Genomic DNA, 15,538 nt, shown 5'->3' on the forward strand with positions numbered 1-15,538 from the left:
CCACTTTGCGTGGCTTTTTCATAGCCTTGTGGATATGGAGTAAGGCAATCCAGCGCAAGTTGTTGTGTTGCCTAACTCTGCATCAAAGACGGATTCCATGGGTGTTGCAGTGGGTGGTCCCGCGTTCCCACTCAGCACCCATGGATTTTGATGAATTCCTGGATTTACAAGGATTTGTAAACCTGGAAATGTGCCAAAAGCCTACACCTCCCCAGGAGGGGTCGAAATGAGGAGAAATAACTTTATTTCTCCTCATTTTTTACTTTATCTATGTGTGCTACATTCCGCAGCACACATAGAAGGAAAATGCCTCCATTGACTGGTGCAAGGGTGCCTGCATTGGTGGATTGCAGCCAGATGTGTGTCAGCAAAGTGGAAGAGGACAGAAACTCGCTGCATCTCAGAGATATGGTGCATTCCTACCCTTTTCTTTTGCCGCAGGTTAATGCAGCAAGAAGTCTTGCAGCACTTACCTGTGCAATAATATTTTGAATAAGCCCCTACGTCTGCAAACTGGGAGAAAAAGTCTTCCAGCAGTGCAAAGTAGCATTCTGTATCTGGAGAAGTTGATGCATAGTACGCCAGCAATTAGTGAGATCCCGCTGAAGCTGTTGGTTTAGTTAGGTAAAGTTTTGAGTGGGAGAAATTTGAATTTCTGGCTGCCAAAACCCACCACCTTCATACAGTCAAGATATCCTTTTTAGGACTTAGGGCCTTATTTAGAGTTTGTCAGAAAGGTAACTCCATCACAAAAAAGACAGACTTCCCTCCTGCCTTATTAGAAATATGTTTAATGTTATGGCACTTGTAATAAGGCGGATGCAATATCCTTCATGATTTTGGCATAGTAATCCAGTCCCCAAACTGTAAATCATGCCATTCATTTCTGAAATGCAGGTCTTTTTCTTCTAGCAGACCAAGATGCTGGCTGTATCCAATGAGAGCACTACAAAGTCAGGTACCTTCTCACCGATGGCCCACTGAGATGGATTGTTTCCTGCTGAGGTGGTCCAAGTGAACCAAACTTGATTCTTTGGCATGGCAAAGTCAGATCTTTGCCAGATCAGCACTGATGGATGGTCCTGCTCCTCTGCCATCTGCAAGTCCAAGTTGTTTCTAAGTCCCAAAACTTCACAAACGTAAGTACCTTTTTTCTCAGCTCCTCATCCAATAGGGAGGCTCTTAGTAGTTTAGGGCTTGATCTAGTAAAGGCCTTGAGCAAGGTCCAGTGCTGGTGCAATGGGACGGGATAACTGGAAAATCCAAGAAAATGTAATTATTCAGCTTTTTGTGCCTCTGGAGCCATACACGTCAGACCACTGACCCTTGGATTTAACTACTTTGTCCAGGGTACCATAGGGAGCAGCTTCTGTCTTTCAGGCTTCCTCTCAGGTTACAGTAAGTAGGGTCCAGTCTTCTTATGATTTTCTGTGGGTCCTGAAAGTGATCTGAGAAGGGTTCCTTGAGGTGCCACATCTATCGGTGGCACTAGCCAGTGGGCGGGGTTGACTCCTGTCCCCTCCCCAACCAATAGGATAAAGGTTCCCATGGGTAATACTGCCCACATTTTCAGCAGTTCCTGTTTGTCCTACTGCAAACAATTCCACAGGGCACTCCACTTCTAAAACCCATGATAGGACAACTCTTCTTCCCTTGTGCACAGCCTTTTTGTCCACTCAGAAGTGTGGCCAGGAAAATGACCCCATATCCCATCTGTTTACTCCAAACTGGTCTTAAGGGCAGATTCCTTTCAATTGACTTTAAAATCAAGTTAGCTAGCATGGGCCTGTGGACAGGGGTGTAGCTTCGGGGGGGCAGTGTTTGGTTGTTACACCCTCCAAATATATGTACTTTCTAATAAATAGTTGGGTACAGGTGCTTTCAGTCAGATATTTTGTGGTGCTTAGCAGGAAGTTTTACATACATACTCCCTCCCTCTCTGTTTTGAAAGTACTAAAAAATGTGGGTTATTTTACAAAATGTTGTGTTTTCTCACATTAACTGCTCTTACCACTCCACATTCCTCTCCATTTACACTGCTCCTTAGTGACCTCTTTGGACTTTACCTCTATTCCTTCCCTGTGAGAGATTTTAGTTGATTAGGACGTTGACCCTTTTTTTAGTGTTGATAGTGGGCTTGAACCAACCTCCAAATTTACTCCATCTCTACCATCTGATAATGTAATTGACATTTTTTATAAATGTGTCACTATCTTTACAAATTGGAAGATCTGCATGTTTCTAAACGTAAGAATATTACACACAACACCACGAGACAGGAACATGAAGCCATATGCTCACTTTCTGAGGCACAGGATATCGGCATCGAGGAGGCAGACAAGGGGCAATATAGTTCTGATGAATAAAGAGGACTATATTCACAAGATTGATAGACAACTTTCTGACACTTCTGCCTACTGTAGACTTTCTCGGAACCCAGTGAAAGAAGTCAATAGGATTATATAGGAGAAACTCTGCTGTTGGAGGGACTGTTGTCTCATAACAGATATTGAATATTGGTATATTTATATCTTTACACCCAAATCGCCATGCATTTATGTTCTTCCCAAAATACATAAAACAGACATCTTTCCACCAGACTGGCCCATCATTTCAAGGATAGGATCACCTACAGAGAAATTATCAGAATATATTGACATTTTTCTACAGCCCTTTGTGTGTAATTTACCATCTTACATTAGAGATACAAAAGATCTACTGTGCAGGGTCAGTGATTTTGAGTGGACTAAGGCCACTTTTTGGTCACCCTCGATGTTGCCTCTCTTTACACTTGCATCCCTAGAGCAAAAGGCATGGTTAGTATACAACATTTTCTTGACAAATGGGATGCCATCTTACTTGAGCACTCCAACATGCCGGTGGATCTCATAGAAACAGTTCTAGACAACAAAGTATTCTTACACAATGGTTCATGTTATCGTCAAGTACAAGGAGTAGCCATGAGGGCGAAATTTTCTCCATCCTTTGTGAACCTGTATATGGGTTTCTTTGAAAAGGAGCATCTATGGCAGAACTGTCCCCCAGAATTGACTCCACATGTTTTATACTGGGGCAGATATATAGACGATGTAATAATGTTCTGGTCTGGAGAAGCCAATTCTTTAGGTTTGTTTATTTCACAGTGACACTAGTGTTTATTTTCTGGATGTCACCCTATATATTAATCATGACAAAACATGCTCTAAGATATATAGGAAACCTACAGCCTGTAACTCGATACTACATGCCATGAGTTCTCATCCCCAATCGAAAATCAAGGCTATCCCCAATGGAGAAGCCATCAAAATCAGACGTAATTACAGTCAAGAAGACATATTCGCAAATGAATTACAAGGAATGGAACACCGCCTCTTAACACAAGGCTATTCAAAAACCCTCTTAAAGGATACGAATAGGAGAATCAGAAAGACAAATCGGCAAGCTCTTCTCACTAACCCCACTTAAGGGAAACATAAGAAACATAACGGCTTGTCTCCTGTTATCGCTTACAGTACCCTCAGTCCCCAGAGTTATAAGATTTTTCAAATCAATTGGTCCTTTTTATTAGCTGACAACACCATGATAAAGGGACCACTGATAGACTGAGTATCATACACAGCAGGGGGCATACACTACGCAACCGGCTATGCCACAGCTTCATGCCATCCTTAAAGAGCAAAACAGGGTTATCCAGACCACCCCGTGGTTTCCACAAGTGTGGACACTGCAACACACGTCTTGACTTGACCATATTACATAGGTTGCATTCAAAATAATAATATTAGGCATGCATTGTTCATTTTCTAAAATGTGACTAAACTACTGAGTCACATAACATGGGTTCCCAGGAGATAATACACTCTTTGCACTTTGGAAATGTCAGTAATGCAATTAGCCTGCACAGGAAATGTCCGACCTATATGAAGGTGACAACAGGGCTGTGGGACTAAGCGACCTGTCAGGGGTCAGGGACACACATTGACAATGATGCCAAGTGCACACCAGTCACAGATCAGTAATCTCCTCTAAAACTATTTACAATCATATCAAAGGAAATAGCCTTAGAAAGCTGCATGTTAGCACAGAGCTTAGATTTGTCCACATGACAGGAGCTGCTGGGATACAGGGAGTGGGCAAAGTGTCACAGTTGCGTAGCAAAAGTGACTCAACACCAGCCTAGAATTGGATCCATACTGTGAGATACATGTCAAAGGCCCTGGTCTCTGCATGGTGAGTGGACAGAACCTGCATGTTGGAAAATGGGTTATTGGTAAGGGCAGGTAAGTACCTACACTTAGCAATAGGCCACTAACCTCCACTTAGTTCCAGTTAGGTCTCAGTAAATAAACTCAGCTCAGCCCTTGGTAGCTTGGCACTGAGCGACAAGGCTTAACTTAGGAGACAGAGTGTAAAGCATTCAAATATTACAAAACAGTAATTAAATAAAACACATGAAACAGTTCAAAAATCCAAAACCAATTTATAAAAATAGATTATATTTTTTTCTTTAAAATGACACAAAAACGAATAAAATCGGATAAGGGGAACCGGAGATATGAATTTTTAAAGAATGATTATTTTCTAGAGCTTAGAAACAAAAGGCGCCAATCTGGTCATCAGGTCGCACCTTGACCGGGGCAAAGTCAAAGTTTAAGGCCAACCGCGATCAAGCCCGGCTCGGCTACAGCCCGCGGGAGGCCTAGTCAAAAGTTCACTTCGGATTTGTCGTTTTTCTGAAGATTTTCTTCAGCGGGACGAACCTGCAAGTCCAATCCAACCTCCTGGAACTCTTCTCCGGATATGCGTCGTGGGAGCCCTCAGTGGAGACTTTTACCTTCGGACTTAGTTGTTTTTTCGAGGTGAAAATCCTTCGACAGGGGCAAACCTGTATCTTAATCCGACGTCCTTGGAGCCCTCCTCGGATACGCTGGCTGGGAGGTCCGGGTCAACTTCCTACGTTTGGACTTAGTCTCTTTTTTGGAGATTTTCTTCACCGGGATGAACCTGCAAGTCAGACCGGGTCACGTTTGAGGCAAGCCGGCTAGAGTTGCTGCGGCGGGTCAGTCCCTCTATGGAGGTTTTTTTTAAAAAGTTCTCCAAAGTTCTCCAAACTTCTGGATCTTCTTCCAGATGTTCCTTTAAGGTTCTTTTGGGTTCCACAGCTCACCCCAAGGTTCCAGAAGCTCTGAGATGCTCCTTGGGGGTGTGGACTACAAATCCCAGAATGCACCTGGCTCAAACTCCTTTTTGGCCACTGGACAGTGGTCAGCTGGTTGGTTTCTTCAGCAGTGGGTGCAGGGGACTGTGGTTAGCAATTTTTCACCTGTAGCAAACAGGGAGTCCCTTCCTGAACCAGTTGAAGCCAGGCAAAGTTCTTCTTGTGGTGAAGCCCAAGTGTGTAGCTGGTGCAGTCCTTCAGAGTGCAGGGTGCAGGTGCAGGCCAGGGGTCCAGCAAGGCAGTCCTTCTTCTTCTGTAGTTCTTACTGGTAGGGATCTGGTAGGGAACTGAGGTGTGGGTGCAGGTCTGCCAGTTTTATCCCTGCTTCAGTGTGAAAAACAGAGGGGTCCTGGTTCTCCAACCTCTTCATGATGTTTTCCCTTATGCGCAGGGTGGGGCATGTAGAATTTACTCTGCCGAATAACCTTTGCCACATTTCCATTTTCTGCTGCTCTTGGGCTCCAAATAAATGTGGCTGTACTCTTATGATTTCATCCACCATGACTCCTAACTGATCTTCAGTGAAATGGAGATTTTTCATGGGTGACATGGTGATGATAAAAAAATAGGAAATAAATAGGTGACATTGAGTTTATGAATTTGGGAAGTGCAAATGGCTGTGATTGGAAATAAAAGTGTGTTGACAGTGTGGGATATGTGCTCAGGGAAAGTTGGAGGGATGCTTATTTTGATAATACACTGTGGCTTAAGTGCTTGGCATTAGAAATGCAAAGGATTGTGGTGTGTGAAAGTGGGTGTTTTAATGGGTGCTTTGCAGTCATGTCGGGTGTGGCAATGTGTGTCAGCTTTGTTGTTTTCAAATCCATCGAATGTGCAGTTGTGTTTTACTGTGGTGACTGGGACCTGTCATGGTTCGGATCACCATTGGTGGACTGCCATGGCTGGCTGCCACTGCGACTTTGAATTTGTAATACGGTCGGTGGTTGGCGACAGGCTGTCGGTGTTGGAGGTCAGACCGCCTATATACTGCCCTCCAAAGTACTGCTGGTCTGCCTTTTTTGGTTGGCGGACCTGCCTGTGTAACTTGTAATACAACAGTCTGCAAGACCACCAACATAGCGGTCTTTTGGTGACCACCACAATGGGGATCTGGCGGTCTGACCACCAAACTCGTAATGAGGGCCTTACTGTTCTCTCTTGTTGTTGGAGACTGCGTATACTCCTACTACTATGGGTCTCTCCCTCTAGCATACAGATCCCTGCCTACGTTCACCTCTTCACAGTTTGCAATTGTTATAGACCATGTTATGCTGTGACATGGCATAATCTAAAAACTACTTACACTAGATCCATTACATTGCACATTATATTCTTGGGTTATTCATCCTGTCAAATAAAAGTTACAATGTGTTACTGTGCCCATACTGCAGGGTCAGTCCCCACTTCAGCATAGATTTGAGTTGTTTTTAAACATGGCTTAATTATGCTCTACTACCCATTGACTAACTAGAATATAATACCCTAAACAGGATAGCTGGGGTAAAGGATGGTTTTTCTGATGTACAAATGGATTCCCATTTTTTGAAAAAGTTTTTTTTTTTCCTCTGTTTTTGCATAGTTGTTGAGGCCTATTGAGAACAGTGATCTGCTCAAGGGATAGATAAGTCAGAATGTATACTGGATGTAATTAGGATTCAACATGTAAGATTGGGTACATGATAAGACTGACAATTATCTAACGCTTTTCTGATTGTCTAGCGTTTGTATCATAGTATTATTTTAACTAACACACGAGAAGAGACAACAGCAGGCACAAACAAAAAATATTTATTCTGTATTTGTTGCTTCCATGATACATGCTAAGGCTCCATCTGTCATAAAGAGGAAAAGTTCTTAAAAAAAGCAAAGTCTTTTCCTTCACAATGGCCTCATACCGTGATCATTGGTTAATGTGTATGACATCAGTGAATCACACAGACAAAAGGTGATGGGCGAATGCTTGCAGTAAGTCTAACCACTGCAAACACTTGGGTAGCATTCCAACCCATTGTTCTTTTGCCCACCATACCACCTCCGATTAGACCCAGCCATAAGAAAATCAGTCTTGACCCACTCCAGTAGGAAAAACCCAGAATTAACTGCCAAGACAGGTCCTCTCTGAAACAGAACACAAGCAACCCAAGACTGGTTTCACCTGATTGGGGCTCTTCAGTCAGGCATCGAGCTGGAAGTAGGGGTGCTGCAGCCAAGCAGGACTTCAGAAGGTGAATGAGCATGTGGAGTTCTTAATCTTTTATCTTGTTGTATTTGCTGTGTGTTTCCAGACAAAGGTCAAATGTCAGCCTATGTGTTCTGAAGAAGTGATGCTTATTCTTTTAACATAGGGATTGTTATTTACTTTTCTTTCTCTGACTGCAACCTTAGAGGATTTTGTAAAGTGAACGATCTAACTTTATTTCAGGAGTACAAGGAGTATGAAAGAAAAGGATATAAGGTGTTTTTAACAGACATTTAAATACCAGTAAAATAATTGTACAAATATTTAAAAATATTTAACAGATACAAAAGCACAAACGAAGCACATTTTTTTAACATTCTGAACTGTGATCAACACAAATCAAGACACTTTGCTTTGAGATGTGGACATTATAAATATTTGCTGAAAAGTGAATTCCACACTAAATTGTTTGTACACTGTGTAGTTTTATCTGTAAAGCAGCTTGTCAGTGCAAATTTTGTCTCAATTTCTAGGGAAAATGTGCTTACTTTAAATGACAGTGTGCTACTACAATATGCTTTAGTAATATAATTGTGACAGTGTGCTGCAAAATTCACCACCGGCTACATACCACACACTTACCACGCTCCAGCTAAATGGCGGTGGCTCATTTACTATAATTGTTCTTCTGTGACGTTTGTATTGTTCACAATTTCTATTACTTCAGTGATGTGACATTGAGGTCAACACCCTCACTCGGAAAATTGGTCCAGCACCACTACAGTGAGGTGTAGGTTGGTTCTAGTAGCACAGTGAGTAAAGGACTCTCAAATTAATTCTGTCTGCTTCATATTCTTTTGTTTGAATCAAAGTCCAATGTTTACACTAAAATCCCAATACTTAATTGCGTACATTTTGAGGCTTTTCGCTAGTGAGTATATATATCTTTATATTGTTTATATATTCCTGTGGTGAAAGACACCATGTCCGAAATGTGTTGGGAATTACTTTGTCAAAGGTTTGGAAGATCTATTTGATTGTTGAAAATACAACTGTACGAACAACATAATGACTTCAATGTGAAAGATTAAATGTTTTTGAAGAAAATATACATTCAAGAGAGTTTGATTGTCTGCAGGGTGTTTGCCCCCTTCTTTCAGTTTGACCTGGGACTATAATGACTGTCATTATAGTATCTACTTTGCACATTTTGATTCTAAGTCACAATTCAGAAAATGCCACTTTTAGTAAGTTTGGCATTTTCTTGTTGAAACAATTTGGTGCCTATTGCCTTTTCCTGGGTCACATGACTAGGTGTAGTTGGCAGCTGGCCTTTGTGTATTCTTCCTAGACCTTATCACAATACGAGGCCTGGGTGTTGGCAGAATGGATCATCCTGTTTTTTTGGGGACCAGAGCAGTTATCTACCACACTTGAACTTCAAAGGCTTAGGCCCAGCATGCTCACAAAGGACTTCACACTAGCCTATTGTGCCCAACAACAGCTTGGCACTAGGGCAGGGAAGCAGGAAATTCCAGACACCTCTGTGGCGGAGGAGGGTGTTTAGAAGCTCCTCCCACTTCAAAGGAGGCACTGGGTATAAAATTGGAACCCTCCAACCCATTCTTCAGGTCACTTCTGAACCTGTGGGGAACTCAGAAGAAGCACTGCTCAACTGCCCTCGCAGCTCTTCTGGAAGAGGGACTGCTCAGCTGCTCTGCAGCTATGCTGCCCTTCTGCAAGTACTCCCTAGTTTTTTCTGCTGCCCTGCTGCTCTGTCTGCAGGTAGGACTGCTTTTCTTCTCTGTTGAATAAGGAAGAAGGTCTGGGCCACCAGAGCGACTCCAAAGACTCCAACACCCTTCAGCCCTGTTCAGGGACTCTGCCTACTGTGAGTCCTCCAGCTGTGCCGCCCCAGTCCTGAAACCTTGGAAGTGGAGATTTAGGTGCTCTGCCGGCCCAGCTGTAATCCCCATCAGAACTGACACAGCACCTAAATGGTACAGATGCAGCGTGATTCACCTCAATGCAGGATCATGCATTGTAACTGATGGACTTCAATCACTCGACGTAGGACCCTGCATTGCTCCTCGGAACAACAGCTGTGTGGTGCAACGCCCTTCATCTTGAACATAAAACACAATTCTTAGCAGGCCTAACTTTGTTCCTGTATCTGGTTCACGCTCTGTTGTGGTCTACCTGAAGTTGTGACTTTGTCATGGTCTGGTACGACCAGATAACTACATTTGACGCTCTGTGATTCTAGGCACTATTTTTCACCTAAATCTTTAAAATTACATATCTCAGTTTTACATATTAGATTTTTTGTTGTTTCACTGTCAAATAATTTATTAAATTTTACTCTACACTTCTAAGCTGGTGTGAGATTTTTCTGGTGTTGTGTTTTCACTTTATTACTGTTTATGTCCTGCATAGGAACTCTACACATTGCCTCTAGGTTAAGCCTAACTGCTTTGTGTCAAACTACCAAAGGATTAAGCATAAGTTAAGATTAGGGTATTTAGTGACATTTGGTATTTCACATTGAAATAAATTGTGGTTGTACCTTGAGAAGGGCTCACACCGCTCTCAACCAGTAACACAATTTCTCACACTGGGTGTGTCCTGTTTTTGGTAAAGTTAACCAATATTTTTTTTTTATCCTTACAGATTTTTGCCAATTCAATTTATCAATGTTGAAAAATACTGTTTTTTGTATATAGTATCGGGATTCTATAGCCCTTCAAAGCGAGGAATAATAAAATAAGAGTGTTAAAGGGTGTCATATTTAGAATATACCACTGGTTGATGCTTTAAGCATGCCAAATAATCATCTGTATCTTAAAATGAGGAAGGCCACCCAAATTTGAACTGATGAGGGGAAACATGCATAGCTGTGCAATTTTTCCTAACATGAATGAAATATTTTGCACATTTGTGTTTCTTCCTCGAGCAAGAATGGGTGGATTTGACTAGTCCCAAAGGGATCAGGTATTACTCAAATGCATGCCTCACACTGAGATTGTGCAAAGTGAAAAGGTTGTAGCATAAACAAGTTCCAAATAGAAAATAGTTTCAACAGACTCATAGAAAGAACCCTGTGAAAACGTCACCAACCAACATAAAACAAGACGAAGCAAGGTGCCCGGTGCTGAAAATTAAGTGCCGTGCAGAGAACTGGAAACAAACAGCTCAAATTAAGCACTGCTTTGCCCCTGTTGAATGGGATAGTATTATAGGAATCAGCATTCCCACACCCGTTCTTTACAGTAAGCCCCAATTTTAAGCTGGTTTTGCAAATTTTACCATGTTGAATGTCAGTCAGAGAAGGTTAGAGCAGCACAAATGTTATTTTTCCATGGGAGTTGGAAACTTTGATTCAGCGGTAAAGGACATGACAGGCTGAATCAGGGTTTCATTCTCACTTGTAATGGAGGCCTTAATAGTGAACAAATATCTGCACATTGCCATGCTTTTCAAAACTTGTACATTGATATTATCATTATTCTGTATCTTAACATCAGTTTCTAAAAGTAATGAGAGCTCCTGTAGGGGTTGCTCCTATTCATGAATTTTAAAGGTCAGTACTCCTTAATAGATGTAATTTGTCATCTGGTGAAATAAAATACATTCTAGTGTCTAGTTAAGATTTTCACCTTCTTCTTCCAGAACATTTTCCTATATTTTGTGTGAGTTACTTGTAACTAGTGACTACTGGGAATGGCTTCATACAGGAGCATAATGCAGGAGGCCCCTTTAGCCCCAGTAGCATAGGGGCCCCCGATCCTTCATGGGCCCCATATAGCTCAAGGCCAATGAATGTTTGTGAAATATGGAAGAGTCAAGGGCACCTGACTACCTTCTGCAGAGGGGGGCTCCATCGTTTTGGGTTATGCCACTGGCTGCATGCTATGTTCTATGAGTACAGGCACTGGAGTAATGTGGAAAAGGTAAAAATGTGTGTTCAAAGTCCATGCCTTGTGCACATTTTCAACCAATGTCCAGATGGCCCTGTGCAGTTGTCCCATTGGGTCCAATTGTTGGTCATGCCATTTGTTAGACCCAGAGCTGGAATACTGAGAAAGGGACATGTCCCAAGTTCATGCCCAGCTCAGGTTGGAGAGGTTCACTGAGTGTGCACATTGGGTAATGGTGGAGGCATACTTGCAAATAATGGGCAGTTGTGAAAATGTCATTAGAAAGTCAAAAAAACTATCTAAAAAACCTTTGTTGCAGGACATTATGTATGTGCAGACATACACCTTACTAATGAATGTTATCGGAAAGTCTAAGAATTTCATAGAAAAATACAGTTTGCAGTGTGCTATTGGTAATATCAGGGATGTATGAACCGTCAAACCTTTAGAGTTGGCAAACTTCATGCTTGAAATGATTTGCTGAGTTTCCCAAGGTCTCCAAAATTTGCTGTCAAGACAAAAATGTCAGAAAGCAACAACCTTGCACACTGGATATAAATGGTGCAATACAATGTTCCGTCTCTCACCACCTTGACTAGTAACCATATATTCTGAGAATATGGGGTCAATAGCAGACATGGAGAAAAGGGAATGGGATAAGAGAGGAAACCAAGTCACTGGATACCAGCACTATAACTCATCTGTCTACTGGGAACTGAAGTCGACAGGTCGCAGTAGGTATCTAAAGGCAAAATGAGATATGTTAGTAACTTGCCATGAAAGTTCTCCCTCTAACCTTCACAATGGAAAGTATGTACCATAACTGTATATCTACATAAAAAAGCTTAGTTTTCATAAACTGAAACCTAACAAGAGATGAGTACTTTTATATATGGTAATCTAGAGGTCTCTATTGTTAAGATAACCACCTCATGTGCTCTCTGAAGAAAGTAAGTTTAGTTTCCACTTGACTCTTGTACAGCTAGAAAAAGTAATTAACAGTCATTATTATTTTTCAGTTCTTCAAGAAATAAATCTTTGAGAAGATCAGAACACAATTGATTTTGGGGTATTCACAAGAGATCAAGAGAAGCAGCGCAGGAATGGAAAGGAGTGGAGGGTCTGGTTGGCTGATCAATGGCAGCTGGGGCAAGGAAGGTTAGGTAATGCTTCCAGGTTAGGTAAGCAGCAAGAATGGTTAGAGTAAAGCCCCAAGGAATGGTTGGTGCTTCCAAGGAAAAGCAAGAAATGACAGTGAAGGTTGCCTGTTGCAACTTCTTATCACAACTGCTTAATTGTATGATTGTAATTCAGCCATCATTCCCCCTTTACTGCAAATTGTTTTTAACTTGTTCCTTCCCTGTTTCCTCACTTCCTGTAGGTACCATTGTGTGAGTTGGACATGTTGGCGGATTTTATTATTTGGGTATGTGCACTGCTGTCTGCTTTGTCTGCGTCCTGTACTGCATCCTCCAGTCCTAGCGTATTCTCATCTCAAAGTTCTCCAACATCATACAGCTATCTACTTCTGTCTCCATGTTCTCTGATTTAAAGGAGGGATTCCTGGTCATCCTTTGGCTCACTACCACCATTCCTCTGGTGAGACTTGGTAAATTCCAGACTGGGATATTCTGTAGGAAACATCATAACTGTTTGGTTTTTTACTAATTACTCTCTTCTTTGCTTAAAATTCTGGGAGTGTGTGCACTGGTCATACTGTGGCATGAGACATACCTACCCCAGAAACACAAATTACATCAGGGAGAAGTTACTTGCTTGTCTCTCTTTCTCAATCTCTTCCCTCTTCTTTCCTCAATAAGGAACACTGGCTTCCATAGATCATGGTCACAAACCTCTCTTGGTGTGGAAGCTTGGGGATTAGTATTGAAATACTAAGCATTGTTCCCACCTACATAAGATATTCACAGGTTCCTATTTTAGTAGTACACATATCACTTGCTAAATATTCCTTCTGTGTTTCAGATAATCAGATTTACATATCATATGAAACTAATATCTTGACACAAGCATTTTGTCTGCTTCTTTTCAGGATCAAGCCTCAAATTCAAATGCAAGTGATTCCTAAAGAATTTACTCATGCTTAAAGACAAATGATCAAAATAGGCCAAAGTTAATTTCTCAACACAACACAACAAGGATTTGGAAGGTCTAGACATCTCCAGCCAGGAGGGCAGATATTGGGGCTCCTTCTGGCCTTAAGTAAGACCCCACATTGGTATCCGAACAGAAGGTCCCACCATCATCTGGGCCTGCACCCACTTCTTCTTTAACTCCAGAGGCCCCATACCTCCGATTGCACCTCCTTACTAATCTTCCCCTCCTTGAAGTGTCTCCCTGAAGGACAACACCTGTGCAGTGACCCTTTTGCCCTCATCATCCTAGAGCCCTCATATCTTGCACTCTCCATTCCTCCAGATTATGTCAATCAAAGAGGTTACGGTATTGATTGCTCAGAATATCCAGAAGGAGAGATAGCTTTATGTACCCTTCATGGTAACAAAATAACTCCCCTTCTGTCTCCAAAAAACACCTGACCTCATTTCATAGTATCTGCCATTTTTTTGTGTTGCCTGCTTCACCAGCTACCCCTACATTTCAAATTTCACACAGGGTCTGCAATGCAGCAAAGATCAGCCATGTAATGTTCTTGGTAGAGGAGGATATAAATATTGTTGTCGTAAAAAGAAAGTCAAAGAATGGACTGGAACACTTGACCACAAGCCAGAAACTTGACTCGGATCCCTCCTCTGATTTGGGGATTTGATGTTAATATTGGTTAGTACATTAGACTTCCTTTGGTGATTTTGACTTTTGTAGGACTTTGGAATATACCTTAATGATACAGACCTGGTCCATGACATATCCTGGGGTGTTTTATTATTTGTCACACCCTTCCAGATTTCCATTTCAACTTGGAAATAAGATGTTATTTATTTTTCTTTTGACAAGTCCTAAGGACATTTTCTAAACTGCTAAAAATATATTATCTTAATTTTATATAAAATGTATTTATTTTGTAAATTACATCTCTGTACTTTTTAAAACAAATTTTATATCAATTCATCTAAGTCATGAGCATGAAGTGTTTAATTACACAGATCTACTTTCAGATTTTACTGACACAATCGCATGTCAACAAAGGACAGAACAAAAATAACACTATTATGTACTAAGTTTACAAGAACAAATGTTTTTCAGTGAGTGTATTATGGAAAGAGTTGTGAATATTTACAAATCCTAATTTATTTTCAGGGGTTTATCCTATGATTCCACCTATACAATTGTGTTAGTAAGTTTGGTTGTGAGCCTGCATGTGTTATTTGCAGTTGCGTTGATGATGGTTCAGTTGTTTCTGATTGAGTTGGTGTGGAGGTGGTGAGTTTGTGAGTGTTGAAAGTCAATTGACAACAGGGTTTATACGTGATGTGGCCACCAATGGGATGTGGTGTCTCTGTAGAATTCTGTGCATGCATTAGCACTGACTATTGACACTGGAACTTTTTCCTAATTGCCTCTATCATCTTCATAATCATTGAATGTTGCCTTGCAGTCTCTTCCCTCAAACTATGAAGATATTGTCGGTTCATTTTTGTTATGGCTTGGTAACATTTCAGAACAGTATCAAAGGCAATGGTCCACTTGTCAATTATCTGAATTATCTGAGAATGTCCTTTAAGGTAGTCAGCTATCTCACATGTCTGATTGAATACCTCCTCTGCATAGTGTACTGCTTTTAGAAAACATGCTCCACCTAGAGGACAGGTTTAGGTCATCCCATCACCACCGCATGCTTGACAATCTGAGATGGCTAGCAGGTTGCCAGTCGTTGAGTGTTATGTCTTCTGGGAGGTTGTGGGCGAGACTGATAAAGGGGAGGGGCTGTTACTCACTTATGAAGCACCTTCATGAGAGAGGTGTGGGGTAGATTCTACATGGGCATCTCTAGGTTGTGAGGTCTGTAGAGGTGACTCTTGAGTAGCTGGAACAATCATCTGTGGCAGCATAGATAGTTTCTGGGGACTGGCAATCCTAAGAGTTGACCTTGGAGGAAGGCTGCTGTCCAGCCACAAAAAGGTCTTCTCTGAGATGTTCCGTGAAGGGGCAACAATGTCCTCCTCCTCCTTGAACAGCTCCTACTCCTTCTCATTTTTTTCTAGGGCAGTACTGGCCACTGTGGTAGCTGCTTGGAAGAGGATTGGAGGT

This window comes from Pleurodeles waltl, chromosome 5, assembly GCF_031143425.1.
Source record: "Pleurodeles waltl isolate 20211129_DDA chromosome 5, aPleWal1.hap1.20221129, whole genome shotgun sequence".
Classification (NCBI taxonomy): domain Eukaryota; kingdom Metazoa; phylum Chordata; class Amphibia; order Caudata; family Salamandridae; genus Pleurodeles; species Pleurodeles waltl.